Below are 16,819 nucleotides of genomic sequence, written 5' to 3'. Positions count from 1 at the left end.
GTATTCACTTCAACTTCTTACTTCAGTGTAAATTGAAACATGACAAATACAAAAGGAATGCATAACCATTTTTCAACACAGTGTGTTAAATAAAATGTTATTGTTTTGATTGCTACCATAACCCATTTGCCTTCATGAGAGGGATCACACATTTTTTCACTTCAACACAAAACACTAATGACTTGTATTTAAAGGACTCCAAAATGCTTACTATTAAAACAAATTTCAGCAAGTAATTTGCATTATGTGAGTTTGTTGAAGTCGTTTTTCAGTAACTAGATTTAGCAAATTAATATTTCCTTTAGGTGAAAAACACAACATAATAGTTATATCACAAGACGACAAAGAATATGTCGAAAGTTTTGACAAGTAATTATTTATGCAAGAAATAATATCTATTTTACACTATATTCAGATTGCACCTAATCATATCACAGCAATCAGTCCTCACTGTTACCACTTAGAAAATCTAAACACTACAATGGGAAACTGCTTACGAACTGAGTGACATTTAAATACCCCTACTCACATGGTTAGTAAGTTTTGTTTCCTCCCATGAAAAGTTCCAGACTCAGGAAAATTAACAGCTTTGTAATTCTAGAATTAAAGAAGGCATGATCACCCTTTTCTCTTTACAACATCAAGTGAAGCAAGTGAGGTGGCTATTTTATGTTGAACATTATAGATAATGCAGATAAAAGAAAATACGAGTTTAAAAATTACATCACAAATATGTTCATCAGTTGCTTCATTGTTAGAAAATGCAGAACATATTGACATAGTTTAGAAATAATTTACACCAAAAAATTATTTACCCCATAATCATTTGTATTCAAATTAAATTATTTAATCTACTACAGATTAAATGAATGAGAGACAATCTCATTGAAGCATGTAAATTCTGACAGGCTAGATACTGGGAAGATGTTTCTCCTGACTGGAAACTCTAGATCTAAAGGAAATTCTCAGAATAAAGCATTGGCCAGTTAGGGCTGAGATTAGGACAAAACTCTTCACTCAAGGGCTCATTAATCATTGAAATTCTCTATCTCCAAAAGGGCTGTGGATGCATTCAAGTGGCAGTTAGTAAACCCTTTATATAAAGGGCATATGGGAAGAGTGCAAGATGATGAGGTTAACCATAATCTTAAATGAAAGAGCCAGAAGGGCCAAAACCCACTTCTATTTATGTTAGATTCTTGAAAAAGCATAAATAATATTTTGGAAATATTGGTTTAAAGGGAAAGCAAATGTTATTATTAAGCTATCCATAACATTTTAATTGTGCTGTAATTCTCAAAATACACACCAGTGCAATTAAAATGTATTTTTTTGTAATTATGAAAATTCATTAAATACCAAGAATATTTCTCTGGCACTAACAATTTTGCTCCAGATGAATTGGGATCAGAATTGGGAAAAAGATAGTGGAGAAACAGCACACAATTCCATCAAAGACAAAGAATTTGACAAGTTTGGAGTAAACAACAAAGCAGTTTTCAGCTACAGGTTTCAATCGCACAAAAATGCTATTGCTTATAAAAAAACACCTACTTTAATTCCTAGCAATTAAACAGGTGCGGGGAGTTCATGCCTTCCCCCTGGCGAGTTTGGTGGGGGTATAAGGTGCTCAGTGCATGATTGAGGTACCCAGCATAAGGAAGAGGGGGATATCTGTAGCCCTGCACTTCCTCCTCCTCAACTGCCACCCACAGACCACGCTCCTGCCATCCATCACATGTGCCCAAGTCCATCTCCGGCCATGATCCTAGGCCTAGGATGCGTGCATTACTGGCAGCATCCACCATCTTCCCAGTGATACTGACGTCCAGTGAAAATCTACTAGTCTCCAATTGGCTAACAGTTCTCAGCGGGCACTGCCTTAGCCCCCCGGAATTATTGATTATTGGGAAGACCTGCCCATAGGTACTGTTAAGTACCCGAGTGTGGCTTCCATTAAATAACACCCATAGTTTCCAAGCCATTACACAATCCACTTTTAACTCCTATGTCAAACAACTGCAGAGAAATTTTTTTCCATTGACACCTGATGCCTTTCATTTCCTGTTTGCCCTCACTCCCTGTCCCTCCTAAGCCCATATGGTCCTTCTTTGGCCATCAGCCAAAGTTTAAAAAAGACCTGATGAAGTCAAAAGATATGAAAGGCACCAGACCCAATAATCTCAGCCTATGATCCGACATGATGGTGTTCACACTAATTCAGAGAAAAAAAGAGCATCACCTGGATATTTGCAAAGCTAGTTAAACGATGGAGAGAGAAGAAAAATGGAAATTAAAGTAAAAAAAGACAACTACAGAACATTGCATAGTGAAAAATAAGAGACAGACAAAAAGCCTAAGAAAATACATAATTTTAGTCAGGGTTGAATTATGATGGCAGCCAGTGGCAATCAGGGTCATGGCAGGAGCCACAGTCAAGTACTGTTACTTACTAATTAAATATCCGTTAGTCATGGTTTATCTTACATTAGCTATCCCTCCTTATTGTCCATTCCGTATCTAGGTTAAGTCCTTAAACAAGTTTATTCTTTGTTCCCATCTCATTAAATGGCTCAATATTAAACATAAATAGATACAATTTTTTTCATTCCTTACAGTTGCAAAAGATGTGAACATGATGCGGAAAAAGGTAGCTGAATAATTAAGTATACAACAGAAAAGTATGTTGTGGCAAACAAACAAAATTACTGCTTTTTAACTTTTTCAATGCACGTTATTTTTAATTAGAATAATTACTAGTGTCAACGAAGTCCCTATACATTTGTGAATTAAATTAAATGCTTATGAATGAAAAGAATAATGTTTTAAGAGGACATCCTTGGTTGAAGTTACATATGTCCTTGATTACCTTCCTTTTGCTTTCATCTTAAGTGCTGTATCTGGTACTCCCTCAGCTGCCTAGACAGTCTGATGTGGAATAGAAATAAATATTTCATATGGTATATATTAAGCTGTCATTCACGCTAGCACTTACAAAGAATAACTAGAAAATTCAAGGGAAAAATTATTTTATGTTTTAAAGTTTCGCAATCCCAAGCATACTTGTCAAATTTATTGACATGTTTTAAACGTCCTGGATAATGCTTCATTCCAAATAGCCTGGTGATTGAACTATTCCTGTTAACATTAAATAAATAATCATGATTTCAGAATTTAAAGCATTTCAAAAATCAAGTCAAATTTAATCCGGAAATTCTAATTGCAATTTGTTAGAGATAACTAATGGACATTCTTGGCTAAATTCACGAAGGATGAGGGGAAGGATGACTAGAAACAACATTACATTTCATGGAATGACCTTGTTTAATTCGCCAACTAATGCTTTTCTAAATACATCAGATGTTTTTATATTTTGAACTGTGCTAACAGTATTAGTTGGGTCAAATTCACAGCACTTCCTAGGCAGTTAGTTTTAATTGTACTGTTTGTAAAAGGATAAAACATTTGTAAAACTAAAAAGAATGCAATGGTCCAAGGATAGTCTGACAGCAATGATGTACTTTTGCTTAATTTAACATCTTCTATTCATGTTCTCACATCTTATCAGATTACCTGTATGTGTATAACTTTGCCATGTTATTAAAGTATATAGATTACACCAGAGCTATACTAATTTCAATTTTAACACTTCTTTAAAAATGCAATCAATGTCAAATTCTATTATTTTCACATTTCACACCAACTGTAATTCTCTATTGTTCACACAGACCAACCCATATCACCGTATTGGAACAAACTAGTTTCAATAGCCAAACTAACCAAGATCAACTGCACAGTTGTCAACAGTCTGTCAAGGTTCCCTAGGGAGTTAGCTTTTTTGTCACCTAGATGCAATTAGACTGGTAATTTCTGTAGATTTTGGCATATTTTGACCTGTGAGCGTGAACAGATCATTTAAATTATCTAAGGTTGTATTATGTCCTCCATGAGAAGGAAAAGGAAAAATATTGCTCAGTTTGCTTATAATTTACAAAACATTGTCAAAATAATGGGGGAAACAGCTTTTTCATATGTACCCAAATATGCAGAACTGTCTCTTTTTCAATTACATTCTGCCATGATCAATTCATAGAATATACTCTTCAAACAGTAATTGTTACTGTAGAAGAATGTATTCATACAGTTTAAAATGATGTGTTGAGTTCACAACATGTAGCTTTCCAGACCAAATTGTCCAATCCTGCCCATTCTCTTCTCAGCCCCCTAATGATGCTTCATCGTGATTTAGATTGCAGGACTCAGAAGGAGGAATATACAAGTAATCTACAGGTAACTACGGTGGCTGCACTGATGTTCCCAGAAATCTGACTGCTGGGAAGATAAAAAGCTTCCCACAGTGCCTTTGACTTTCTACTGCCACTTCACATCATGAGCTCATACATGTAGCTTTATTTGTAGAAGATGCACAATAAGATGCATTAGGACATTCAGCAGGAACTCATTTCACTCTGCACAAAGAGATTTCCTTTGAGCTTATTATTTGATGCATCTGTGCATGGTTTCAGTATGACAAAAAGTCAATCACAAAACTTTACAATATTAATAGCAACTTGAGCTGAACACGAAGAGATTTGCAACACCTAAGAAACTAGATAGAATTTGTCATAGCAATCTGCACATCAAACGAGTAACTGATTTTATTTCCAGTTAATTTTTTTTGTGAAACTTAATTATTTAAAAAAGTCAAGTGCCTTGATTGCGTTTTTTTTATTTGAGGGGAAAGACTCAATTTCTCGAATTTACTTTTTCAGCAACCAATTGATTTCTACATGTTTGTTGATGACCAGTTTGTGGATTCTTAGCAATCTAGCTAGAGGATAAGGTGACTGTACATGTAATGGGGAAGCTATTGATCCAACTGTATTTTTCAAAAGATAAAACATAACGTGTCCTTAAAAAAGGACATTAAAACGTTGTCATTGATGGGCTCGATATTGCAATGAAAGTTTGTAAACAAAAAAGTAATAAAATTGTGCTCATTTTTTTCATCTGAAATTTTCAAAAAATTACTGGAATCCTTTTCCGAGCAAAATGTAAATTCAGTGTTAAAACATGGAATTGCTGCAGAAGTCAAACATGATTTTAGGTAAAGAGAGTGTAAAACAGTATATTTCTAGATGTTTAAAAGTGAACTTGAGGTTGTCTTGATAATGTCTTACATTTTTCACTAAATTCCAGGCAGACTGTTATGCATTCAATCTTAATGCACCATATAAATATAGTATCATTCTAAATTGACTGCTTCCATAGGCACCTTCCAAATATGGCAATGGTATCAGTCCAAAGTAAAAAAACAAATTTCTAGCTGCCAACTCCATGCATTAAGTCTCCTATCTCATACCTGCTCAAAACAGTTCAAAAGCAGCAAAAAGGAACTTAAGTTGCAGCAAATGTGTAAAAGTTACTAAATCAATTTAACTGTTAATGTCCATTGTATTCAAAGTCAAATATATGAACATCCAGATTGGGAACAGTCGGCCATTCAGCTCCTTTCAGCCTACTCTGTCACGGCCGATCTGATTGTGCTCTCAATTCAATTTTCCTGTCTACACTTATAACTCTGGGCTCCTTGTCCATCAAAAATCTATTTATCACAACTAGGGAAGAAAATTCCACATAGTGATGATCCTCAAAGAAAAAAAATTCCTCATCTGTCCTAAAAGGGAAACCCTTATTTTTAAACTGTGTCCCATGGTCCTCATCTCCCACCCTCAAGTCTTCCAAGGGTGTTATATGTTTCAAGGCCATCACCTCATTATATCGCAGAGCTCTGTAATCTCTTCCATTCAAATAAGTTCACATTCTCCCACATTACCCCCATCTGCCATACTTATGCCAATTCTCTTAACCCATCTATATCCCTTTGCAGACTCCAGACGTCCTATTTGCTGCCTACTCTCCTGTTTATCTTATCAGCAAATTTTGCAATCACATATTCAATTAATCCATATTTTGTCTATCCATATATTTTAAGGCATTTCAAAGAAAAGGTATTAGGAGGCAATGTCAAAGGAATATTCCCTTGAAGAGGAAAGGTAGGACAAATAAATTCAAAGTGTCCTGGATGACAAGAGTGATAGAGATGAAAATGAAGAAGCTTGCACTGACAGATGTTAGGTAGAAAATACAATGCAGAATCAGGCTGAATACAAAAAGGACCAAAAGGGAAATGAAAAGGCTAAAAGAAAAGCAAGGGCAGAGCATGAAAGAAGACAGGCAGTTAACATAAAAGGGTATTCCAAGATTTTCTATAAACATACAAATAATAAAATGGGTGATGAAAGAAAAAAAGGGCCAATTAGGGATAAAAAAAGAGGGGCTACCACATGGAGGCAGGAGAAATACCAGAGATTAAACAAGTACTTTGCATTTGTCTTTACAAAGGAAGAGGGTGCTACCCAGGTTGAGGTGTGAAGAGGTACGCTCAAAGAATTTACAATTGAGAACAGCAAGCTGTTAGAAAGCTTATCTTTATTTAAAACTGATAAGGTACCAAGATCAGATAAAGTGCATCAAAGGATGCTGAGAGAAGTGAGAGTGGAAATTGCGGAGGCATAAGTGATAATCTTCTTCAGACACAAGGGTGGTGTCAGAAGATTGGAGAATTGCTAATGTTATGTCTTTATTTAAAAAAGTGGTCAAGGGGAAGCAGTGGCATAATGCTATTGTCATTGGACTAGTAATCCAAGACCCAGGGTACTGCTCTGGTAGATCAGGGTTTTGAATCCCATCATGACAGACAATGAAATTTGAATTCAATAAAAAATCTGGAATTACAAGTCTAATGATGACCATGAAACCACTGTCGATTGTTGTAAAAATGACAGCGTGACAGCGTGCAGAGGAAGTTTACAAGAATGTTGCCAGGACTAGAAAAGTGTAGCTATAAGAAGAAATCAGATAGGTTGGGGTTATTTTCCTTGGAACAAAGAAGGCTGAGGTGTGACTCATCCAAAATTATGAGGGGAAGAGATAGAGTGAACAGGATAAAATTGTTTCCCTTGGTGGAAAATTCTAGAACCAGGGGACATAGTGTCAGTAGATATAGAGTGGGCATGAGGAAGAATTTTTTGATTGAAAGATGCTGGGTGTCTGCTGCTCAAGCTGGTGGTGAAGGCAGAGACTCTTCTTTTAGGAAGTATGTGGATTTGCATTTTAAGTGCTATAAGCAATATGGGTATGGGCCAGGTGCAGGAAGGTCTAATTAGGAAGGGCACCTGGGAGTTCACCTGGGCTGGCATGGACAAGATAGGCCAAATTATCATCTTCTGTGCAGTAACTTTTCTACGGTTCTAACAAATCCTGCACAAGAATGATACAAATACATTTCTTAAAGACATTGTACCATCACAAAAGGGAGAAACTCTAAAGGAAGTATAGGAACAGAGTGACCTTGGTGAATATTTAGTAACACTACATACACGACAGGCAACCAGCCTCAAAATGACTAATGGTGTCGAGGTCCTCATTGATGACAATGGACGAACAACAACGTCACAACAACACTACATTTTGCACTGTCTCTTTTCCTTCTCTATAAACGATATGTATTGTCTGTATAGGGCACAAGAAACAATACTTTTCACTGTATGTTAATACATGTGACAATAATAAATCAAAACAAATTATGTCTCCTTTCTAGATATGGTGTCAATTTGATGTCTGATTACTGTCTTATGAAGCTTCTTGGGAAGCTTTATGATGTCAAAAGTGCCATATAAATGCAGGCAGTTATAACTAAATTTACACCGAATTCACATTCTAGACTCTTTTCTAACCATAGAAACTCATCAACAAGGAATAGCAAATAACAACTCTCAGTTTGCTGCTGAGCGTTCAGATGAGAATAAAAATGGACATAGTGTATATTTTGCCTAAAGTATTTTCAGGTGCAGGAACTGCTGCTAGCTTAAAAATTTAAGTGAAGACATAACAGTTACACAACGAATCAGATTTTCCATAATACATTTTCATTTGTGCCGGACATCTGGGACTCCAGCAGACGTTTTTCCAATGCTAGGTTACAAGACTCAAAGCATTAACATTATTGAAATGTCACAGGCTATATATACGATACTACTGATGCAGGCAAATCCTTCCATTGTAATCATTTAACTTGTTTTCTAGTTTAATTTCTGCTTGATGAAGGTCAAATTGCTGCTAGTTTGTTTTCAAGTTTTGAGAACTGTTTACTCATCCCCCCTGTATATTATGGCATTCCCATTGAGTACATTTCTTTTATTATCTTGCAAGTAGTGGTCTGGGAGGAAAAGGTATCCAATAACATTTGCAGCCAACCTTGGTACCCAATCAGCAAAATCCACTGATCCCACCTTCTTTATGTGTAACTCATCTAAGAGTAAAGCACGGTAATTAATCTATGATTTGTACTACATACTGCATTGAAAACAATATGCATTTATAGAGATCATTTTCATAAGCATGTGACAACAGTACAAAATGCAGACCACCTCCAGCACACACACTGGTAATCATCAAGATAACCACCTCACTGCATTTCATTGCCAGACTCATTTCAGGCAGCTTCTTGGAATCGACCTAACATCTCAGTCAACTGTTCTCATTTTTATTTTCATTTGTTCTTTGGATATGCACAGCACTAACTTCTGCCCATTTTTTGTTGCTGCCATACAGCATGGTAATGATCCATTTCTTTTGAAACATTACATTTTTTGTGGTGATGGGGCTCTTAATTCTGTTAAGCTGAGGTTTCCAGGATATTGATCCAGCATGATGAAGGAATGGTGATAAACATTCCAGTCAGAATAGTGTGCAATTTCGCAGACATAGTGATGATGGCAATTTCACGATATTAAAATAAAAGTTACTGAACAGTAATGACTGTTGAAGTAATCTTGCTGAGTTGTTGCGGTGCACCAATGGCAGAGGGACAGGATATGGGGTCCAATGAAAGGCATGTCAATCAAACAGGTGGCTTTGTAACCATCATAATGATGTGGCTAGTCCAGTTCATTTTCTTGTCATGATGAACTACAAGATCCTAATGTACAAGATAGATCATTAATACTTTCTTTGCTCAAGCAAATCAGTTTCCCATGGTCTCCCATAGACACCCAATGTCAATGTGAAATGGATGGGAATTTTTAATCAAATGATCAGGTTCAACATTGGACAAAGAAAGAAAAGACCTGCTTTTATAGCATTTTTCACAATCTCAAGACGTCCCAAGACTTTTCTGAAAGACAGTCATTGCTGTAATGCAGGAAATGCAGCAGCCTATCTTTCCACATGGTCAAACATACTCCATTCAATCGATCCTGTGGCTTAAAGGGCAGACTCTTCCCGCTCAGAAAGGACAGTAGGACTAGGGGGCATAGCCTCAAGATAAAGGGGGGGGCGGTTTAGAACGGAGTTGAGGAGAAACTTCTTCACTCAAAGGGTGGTGAATCTCTGGAATTCTCTACCCGTTGAAGTGGTGGAGGCTGCCTCACTAAATATTTTTAAGACGCGGGTTGATGGGTTTTTGATAAGTGAGGGGATTAAGGGTTATGGGGAGAGGGCGGGAATGTGGAATTGAGCCACGACAGATCAGCAATGATCTTATTGAATGGCGGGGCAGGCTCGAAGGGCTAGATGGCCTACTCCTGCTCCTATTTCTTATGTTCTTATACCTTTTTTTTTCTAATCCAATTCAATCAAATCAAGTCCAATTCAGAGTCTCAACAAATGAGACATTCCCAATCTAAGCTGGCAAGACAAGGATTCTCACCTCCTGACTTGAGCTTGATCTACATGATCCAAGCTGATTGGAGTAGGCATTGCACCTCCTCCAAGGCTTGATCTCATTTGCATTCTAGCCAAAAGGCCAAGAAGCCACTTTTAAAAATTGATTCAAATGAAGCTAAAATGTAATCTAATACTTCAACCAAGTACAGCATGTCGATACTACACTTGATCTTAGCTAAAAGGCTGAGAAGCAGGATACCATTGCGAAATTTAGAATCACCAGTGACCAGCACATTATGAAACTGTACCGCAATTATGAAATGGAAACAGGCCAAGGTCCACCATATGGTGATGTTTATCCTCCACACATGCCTAATCAAGTTTGTTTCCATTTCTCCCTTATTGCTTTTTTCCCATTTTCCTTCAAACACCTATTGGGTTGATCAATGTGGCAATTGCTCCCTGCAAGAATGGTTCAGAAAGAACAGCTGTTTGGATTGTATTCATCTTGCTGTGAGTATCCTTCGCCTCTAAGTGTTCAATGTTTGTGCCTTATTGGAAAGCTTAAACACAGCAGTGAGGGGAAGAGTGGGATTTTTTTCCCTTTTCAATAAACTACACTGATCTGAGAGATCCTGGTGGAGATGTAGCAAATGATGTCTCTTGAGTTGCCAATTTACAGATATCATTGATGTCCTAAATCAGTGTGGAACAAGCCAGAGGCAGAGAGTTAGAACAGCAGGAACATTGACAGATATCAGTATTCCCATCTCTGCTGAGTGGAGGTTGTCTAGAACAGCGGTTCCCAACCAGTGTGCCATGGGATACTTGCAAGTGTGTTGCGGCCTGCTGCGGGTTTTAAACAGTATGTGATGCAGGAATCCAAGAAAGATTGTGAAAAATCCCTGGACTGGGATGTGGGAGTGTGGCGCTGAAGAGAGCAGAGGGAGAGGGAACTGGGAGTGTGGTGAGCTCAGAGCAGGAGTGTGGCAGTGAAGAGTGCAGGGGGAGAGAAGTGAAGGAGTTTTAAAGGCATTAGCACAGGACTTTCAGGTGAGATGCTCTTGCCTCTCCTTTGTTATTGTAAACTGGGCAGTAGCAGTGTGTTCAGTGTTGTTGCAGGACTGTTGATAAGGTGTTGGGAGTGAGAAGGAAGTACTGCTGGACTTCCTTACCACAGTCCATATTCAGTTGCGGCATGACAGGGAGATGGAGCATAGGCAATAAAAGAGGGAAGCTGTTAGCAGAAGGAGGAGCAGGACTCTTCAAGGGCATACCAATCTAGGGTCTTCAAAGAACATTTCTTCTACTGCTACCTCAGCTAGGAGTTGAGTATAAGGTGGTTAATATTCACTAAGAAGCTAGTCACTGAACTTTACCATCTCAATTGTTTACTGCACCTCAGTCATAAACATATGACCCAAGTACTAACTGCTGCAATACACCACTCAACATTCATCTCATCTGACACCACAGCTGTCATGATCATTCTTTGCTACCTTTATCCAGGATCAAATCTACCAGGGATTACATATCACCCTTGGAGGTCTTATCAATTTCATTTGCAAAATACTTTATGAATTCAGCACCAACTTAAAATTGAATTCTATTTCAAAATCAGTTCTGCAAATGTGGCCAAAGGCTGTGCCCACTGAACTACTAAATGATGACAGTTATGTTAAATACACAGGCTTCATTATGATGCATGGATGTCAAAATAATTAAAATATTTAACTAACCTCACAAATTCTAATCTGTTCTCTGCCTTGAGACTAGCACAGAACATTTTAACAAACAGAGTTCACCAAAATGCATACTCAATAAAGCAAAAAATCTGAAGACAATGGAGAATTTGGAAAGGAATATTGGGCAGAATTTTAAATTCCCCCGGGGTGGGTTGGCCATATGTTTGCCCACTCACTCAACTTGTCTAAATTACTTTGAAACCTCCTAACATCCTCCCCACAACTCACCATTCTGCCCAGTTTTGTGTTGTCAGCAAATCTGAAAATGTTATATTTGATTCTAGGTTCTGCTACTTGGAAAAAGACTCATTTACTTCCACTTTGTTTCCTGTCTGTCAACCAATTCTTGATCCACTCACCTCCTTCCCGTGTTTTAACTTTGCCCACTAATCCACGAGGGTCCTTATCAAAAGCTTTCTGAAATTCCAAAAACACTATGTTTCTTGGTTCTCCCTTGTCTACTCTAGTTATTTCTTCAACTAATCCACTGCTTACACCGTCTTGCCATAATAAGAACATAAGAACATAAGAAATAGGAGCAGGAGTAGGCCATCTGGCCCTTCGAGCCTGCCCCGCCATTCAATAAGATCATGGCTGATCTGTTGTGGCTCAGTTCCACTTTCCCGCCCTCTCCCCATAACCCTTAATCCCCTCTCTTATCAAGAACCCATCAACCCACTTCTTAAAAATATTTAGCGAGGTAGCCTCCACCACTTCAACGGGCAGAGAATTCCAGAGATTCACCACCCTTTGAGTGAAGAAGTTCCTCCTCAACTCCGTTCTAAACCGCCTCCCCTTTATCTTGAGGCTGTGCCCCCTAGTCCTACTGTCTTTTTTGAGCGGGAAGAGTCCCTCCACCTCTATCCTATCCATCCCATTCATCATCTTATACGTCTCAATGAGATCTCCCCTCATTCTTCTAAACTCTAACGAGTACAAGCCTAGTTTATTCAGCCTCTCCTCATAGCTCAACCCCCTCAACTCCGGTATCAGCCTAGTAAACCTCCTCTGCACTCCCTCCAGGGCCAAAATATCCTTGTGCAGGTGCGGCGCCCAAAACTGCACACAGTACTCCAGCTGCGGCCTCACCAATGCCCTATACAGCTGCAGCAAGACCTCCCTACTTTTATATTCAATCCCCCTCGCTATGAAGGCCAGCATCCCATTCGCCTTCCTGACCACCTGCTGCACCTGCAAGCTGGGTTTTTGCGACTCATGCACAAGGACCCCGAGGTCCCTCTGCACCGTCGCCTGCTGCAGTTTTTCGCCACGTAAGTAATAGTCCTTCCTACCATTCTTCCTACCAAAGTGGACCACCTCACACTTGCCAACATTAAATTCCATTTGCCATTTCCTGGCCCATTCGCCCAGCCTATCTAGATCCTTCTGCAGACTCTCCACACCCTCCGCACAATTTGCCTTTCCCCCAATCTTGGTGTCATCAGCAAATTTCGACACCCTGCACTCGGTGTCACTTGTCAATTGTGTCACTTACTTGACTGTTCATTGTTAACACAGGCATGGCATTTGTTAATTATAGCCGAAATATCATATCTGTTTTACCTCAAATCTTTCAGCCATCACTTACACAAAAAAAAGTTTGACGTCCTTATTCACTGCTGTTGCAATCTGCTTATACCCATTAACTTTCACAAAGTAGAAAATCAGAATAGGAGAATCTTTTATCTTTAGCATCAATATCTAACTCTGGTTCAAGATTATTGGACATTGAGAACTGATAAAGTTTTAGCTTTGGTTACCTGGCAATTGCTTTTGATTTCTAAATGGTAACCGGCATTTTCATTTCTCCTACATAATTGATATTATTTGTTCGGTCTGGGGCAGCACAGTAGCTAGCGCCGCTGCCTCATAGCGCCAGGGTTCAATTCCTGGCTTGGTTCACTGTCTGTTCTCCCCGTGTCTGCGTGGGTGTCCTCCAAGTGCTCTGGTTTCCTCCCACATCTGAAAGACACACTGGTTAGGTGCACTGAGCTGCACAGGCACCGGAATGTGGCACTAGGGGAATTTCACAGTAACTTCATTGCAGTGTTAATGTAAGCCTTACTTGTGACTAATGAATAAACTTTAACTTAATTTTTAACTTTTGTGCAAATCCAAATTCATCCGCATTTTGCCCATTCTGTCCTGTTACTCAGCCAATTTTAATTGTTCCACCGCTGGCAGCTTCCATGGACTTAAGCTCTGGAATTGCATTCCTGATCCTTTGACCTCAATTTTCTTCTTGAACCCTCTTTTTACTGACTCAGAACTGAATTAGGCTGGTCATGTAGCCAGAATGCTTGACATTTGCTTACCAAAATTTTGTACGCATAGCTTGAATCTCACTCAAGTTCATGGAAGTTAAAGGAAGTGCTACAAGGAGATTCTGAAGACTTCATTTAGAAGTTTTGATATTGACTTGAGAGTCCTGGGAGAAGCTGGCCTAGGATCACTGCTTGGCGCAATCAAAACAAAATGGTATAACTTTCTTTGAAAACAAGCACTTACCACAGAGAGGGAGGGAGGACAGGCACATGGGCAAGCAGGAGAGGGGGTAGGGGAACATGTTAATCAAGAACCCCAGGGACTTTTTTGCAAACAAAAGTCCATTCACTCTCTCCTAAGCAAACACTACAAGACTAAAATAAGTAATTATCCTGCTTTCCCAGCGTCTGAGCTACATTCATTCCAGATATATCGATTATTTTAAATTAATAACTTTAAAACAGTCATAAGAACATAAGAAATAGAAGCAGCTGTATAGGGCATTGGTGAGGCCGCAGCTGGAGTACTGTGTGCAGTTTTGGGCACCGCACCTGCGCAAAGATATTTTGGCCTTGGAGGGAGTGCAGAGGAGGTTTACTAGGCTGATACTGGAGTTGAGGGGGTTGAGCTATGAGGAGAGGCTGAATAAACTGGGCTTGTACTCGTTAGAGTTTAGAAGAATGAGGGGAGATTGCATTGAGACGTATAAGATGATGAATGGGATGGATAGGATAGAGGTGGAGAGACTCTTCCCGCTCAAAAAAGACAGTAGGACTAGGGGGCACAGCCTCAAGATAAAAGGGGGGCGGTTTAGAACGGAGTTGAGGAGGAACTTCTTCACTCAAAGGGTGGTGAATCTCTGGAATTCTCTGCCCGTTGAAGTGGTGGAGGCTGCCTCACTAAATATTTTTAAGACGCGGGTTGATGGGTTTTTGATAAGAGAGGGGATTAAGGGTTATGGGGAGAAAGCGGGAAAGTGGAACTGAGCAGCAACAGATCAGCCATGATCTTATTGAATGGCGGGGCAGGCTCGAAGGGCTAGATGGCCTACTCCTGCTCCTATTTCTTATGTTCTTATATGAGTAGGCCATCTAGCCCTTCGAGCCTGCCCCGCCATTCAATAAGATCATGGCTGATCTGAAGTGGCGCAGTTCCACTTTTCCGCTTTCTCCCCATAACCCTTCATTCCCTTGCCTACCAAAAACCTATCCACCCATGTCTTAAATATATTTAGCAAGGTAGCCTCCACCACATCAATGGGCAGAGAATTCCAGAGATTCACCACCCTTTGAGTGAAGAAGTTCCTCCTCAACTCCGTTCTAAACTGCTCCCCGCCCCCCCCATCTTGAGGCTGTGCCCTCTAGTCCTGCTGTCCTTTCTGAGCGGGAAGAATCTCTCTACCTCTACCCTATCCATCCCCTTCATTATCTTATACATCTCTATAAGATCCCCCCTCATTCTTCTAAACGAGTACAAACCCAGTCTATTCAGCCTCTCTTCATAGTTCAACCCCCTCATCTCTGGTATCAGCCTAGTGAACCTCCTCTGCACTCCCTCCAAGGCCAAAACAGCCTTGCGCAAGTGCGGCGACCAAAACTGCACACAGTACTCCAGTACCCTGAAACATTTTTAAAAATCCCTAGCAATAGCTCAAAGATGGCTTCATTTTCCCAAGACCTCTAGTTTTGCACACTAGTAGCATGCTATGTATATCTTATTACACCGAAACATGCAATTTTATAAGTACAATCAAATTGAGTCTTTCTTTCCCATCATTGAACGTTCCATCCTTTTTTCACACCAAAGTCATGATAAACCATCTGCAATCACGTTCTCTCATTCAGCCATGTGTATAATTTTCAAATTAAATAGCTGTGATAATAAGCTCCATCTGAACAGTGTCGCATTTTTATCTTTAAACTTCTTTAGAAACTTCAGTAGATTATGGTCAGTGTAAACAATTGCCTCTAATGAACTGTTGGTAACAGAAACAGTAAAATACTAAGCTCAAAGTCTGCTTCTCAATGGTTGAGTATTTCTTTTGTTGAATATTTAATTTTCTGGAAAAATAATCAAGAGGTTTTTCTAGCCTTTCTTATACAGCACCAATACTCACATCATGCACACTAACAGGTGGCACAATGGCATAGTGGTTAGCACTACTGCCTCACACTAGGGACCCAGTTTGCTTCCCGACTTGGGTCATTATGCAAACTCCATACAGACATTCTCCTCATGTCTGCATGGGGTTCCTCCAGGTGCTCCGGTTTCCTGCCACCATCCAAAGATGTGCAGGTTCGGTGGATTGGCCATTAGTGTCAGGAGGATTAGCAAGATAAATATGTGGGGTTACAGGGATAGGGCCTGGGTGGGATCGTTGTTGGTGCAGGCTCTATAGGCTAAATGACCTCCTTCTGCACTGCAGGGATTCTATAATTCAATGGCCAGCTTGAATTGCTTTGCATACTTCAGTGTTGCCAAAACTGGAGCAGTGGTTAACAGTTTTCAGATCGTCAAACGTCTCCCAGAATTCAGACGTTCACTGAAATTTCCTGTGCTTTTTCAGCACGTGGAAACAGGCCCTTCAGCCCAATTTGGCCATGCCGCTCTATTTTTTTTAAACCCCCTAAGCTAGCCCCAATTGCCTGCATTTGACCCATATCCCTCTATACCCATGTAACTGTCTAAATGCTTTTTGAAAGACAAAACTGTATCCACCTCTACTATTACTTCTGGTAGCTTGTTCCAGACACTCACCACCCTCTGTGTGAAAAAAACTGTCCCTCTGGACACTTCTGTATCTCTCCCCTCTCACCTTAAACCTATGCCCTCTAGTTTTAGACTCCCCTACCTTTGGAAAAAGATATTGACTATCTAGCTGATCTATGCCCCTCATTATTTTATGGACCTCTATAAGATGACCCCTCAGACTTCTAAGCTGCAGAGAAAAAAGTCCCAGTTTATCCAGCACCTCCTTATAACTCAAACCATCATGTCTGGGTAGCATTGTAGTAAATCTTTTCTGCACTCTTTCTAGTTTAATAATATCTTTTCCATAATACTGTACACAGTATTTCAAG

At 39.5% G+C, this 16,819-nt stretch overlaps 1 protein-coding gene and 1 non-coding gene across 2 annotated transcripts in view; both read right to left on the bottom strand.

Annotated features, from left to right (window-relative positions):
- ola1 (Obg-like ATPase 1) overlaps positions 1–16,819 on the bottom strand; it is a 184,144-nt gene that overhangs the window by 64,867 nt on the left and 102,458 nt on the right. The window lies entirely within an intron of this gene.
- On the bottom strand, positions 9,795–9,984 carry LOC145350436 (U2 spliceosomal RNA). The gene has a single exon (XR_013888210.1). It is a non-coding gene; the product is annotated as a U2 spliceosomal RNA (small nuclear RNA).

Source organism: Carcharhinus amblyrhynchos, chromosome 11 (genome assembly GCF_965287045.1).
Source record: "Carcharhinus amblyrhynchos chromosome 11, sCarAmb.v2.hapA, whole genome shotgun sequence".
Lineage (NCBI taxonomy): Eukaryota > Metazoa > Chordata > Chondrichthyes > Carcharhiniformes > Carcharhinidae > Carcharhinus > Carcharhinus amblyrhynchos.
The sequence above is the reverse complement of the archived record's forward strand: the minus strand, read 5'-3'. Positions and strand labels throughout refer to the sequence as shown.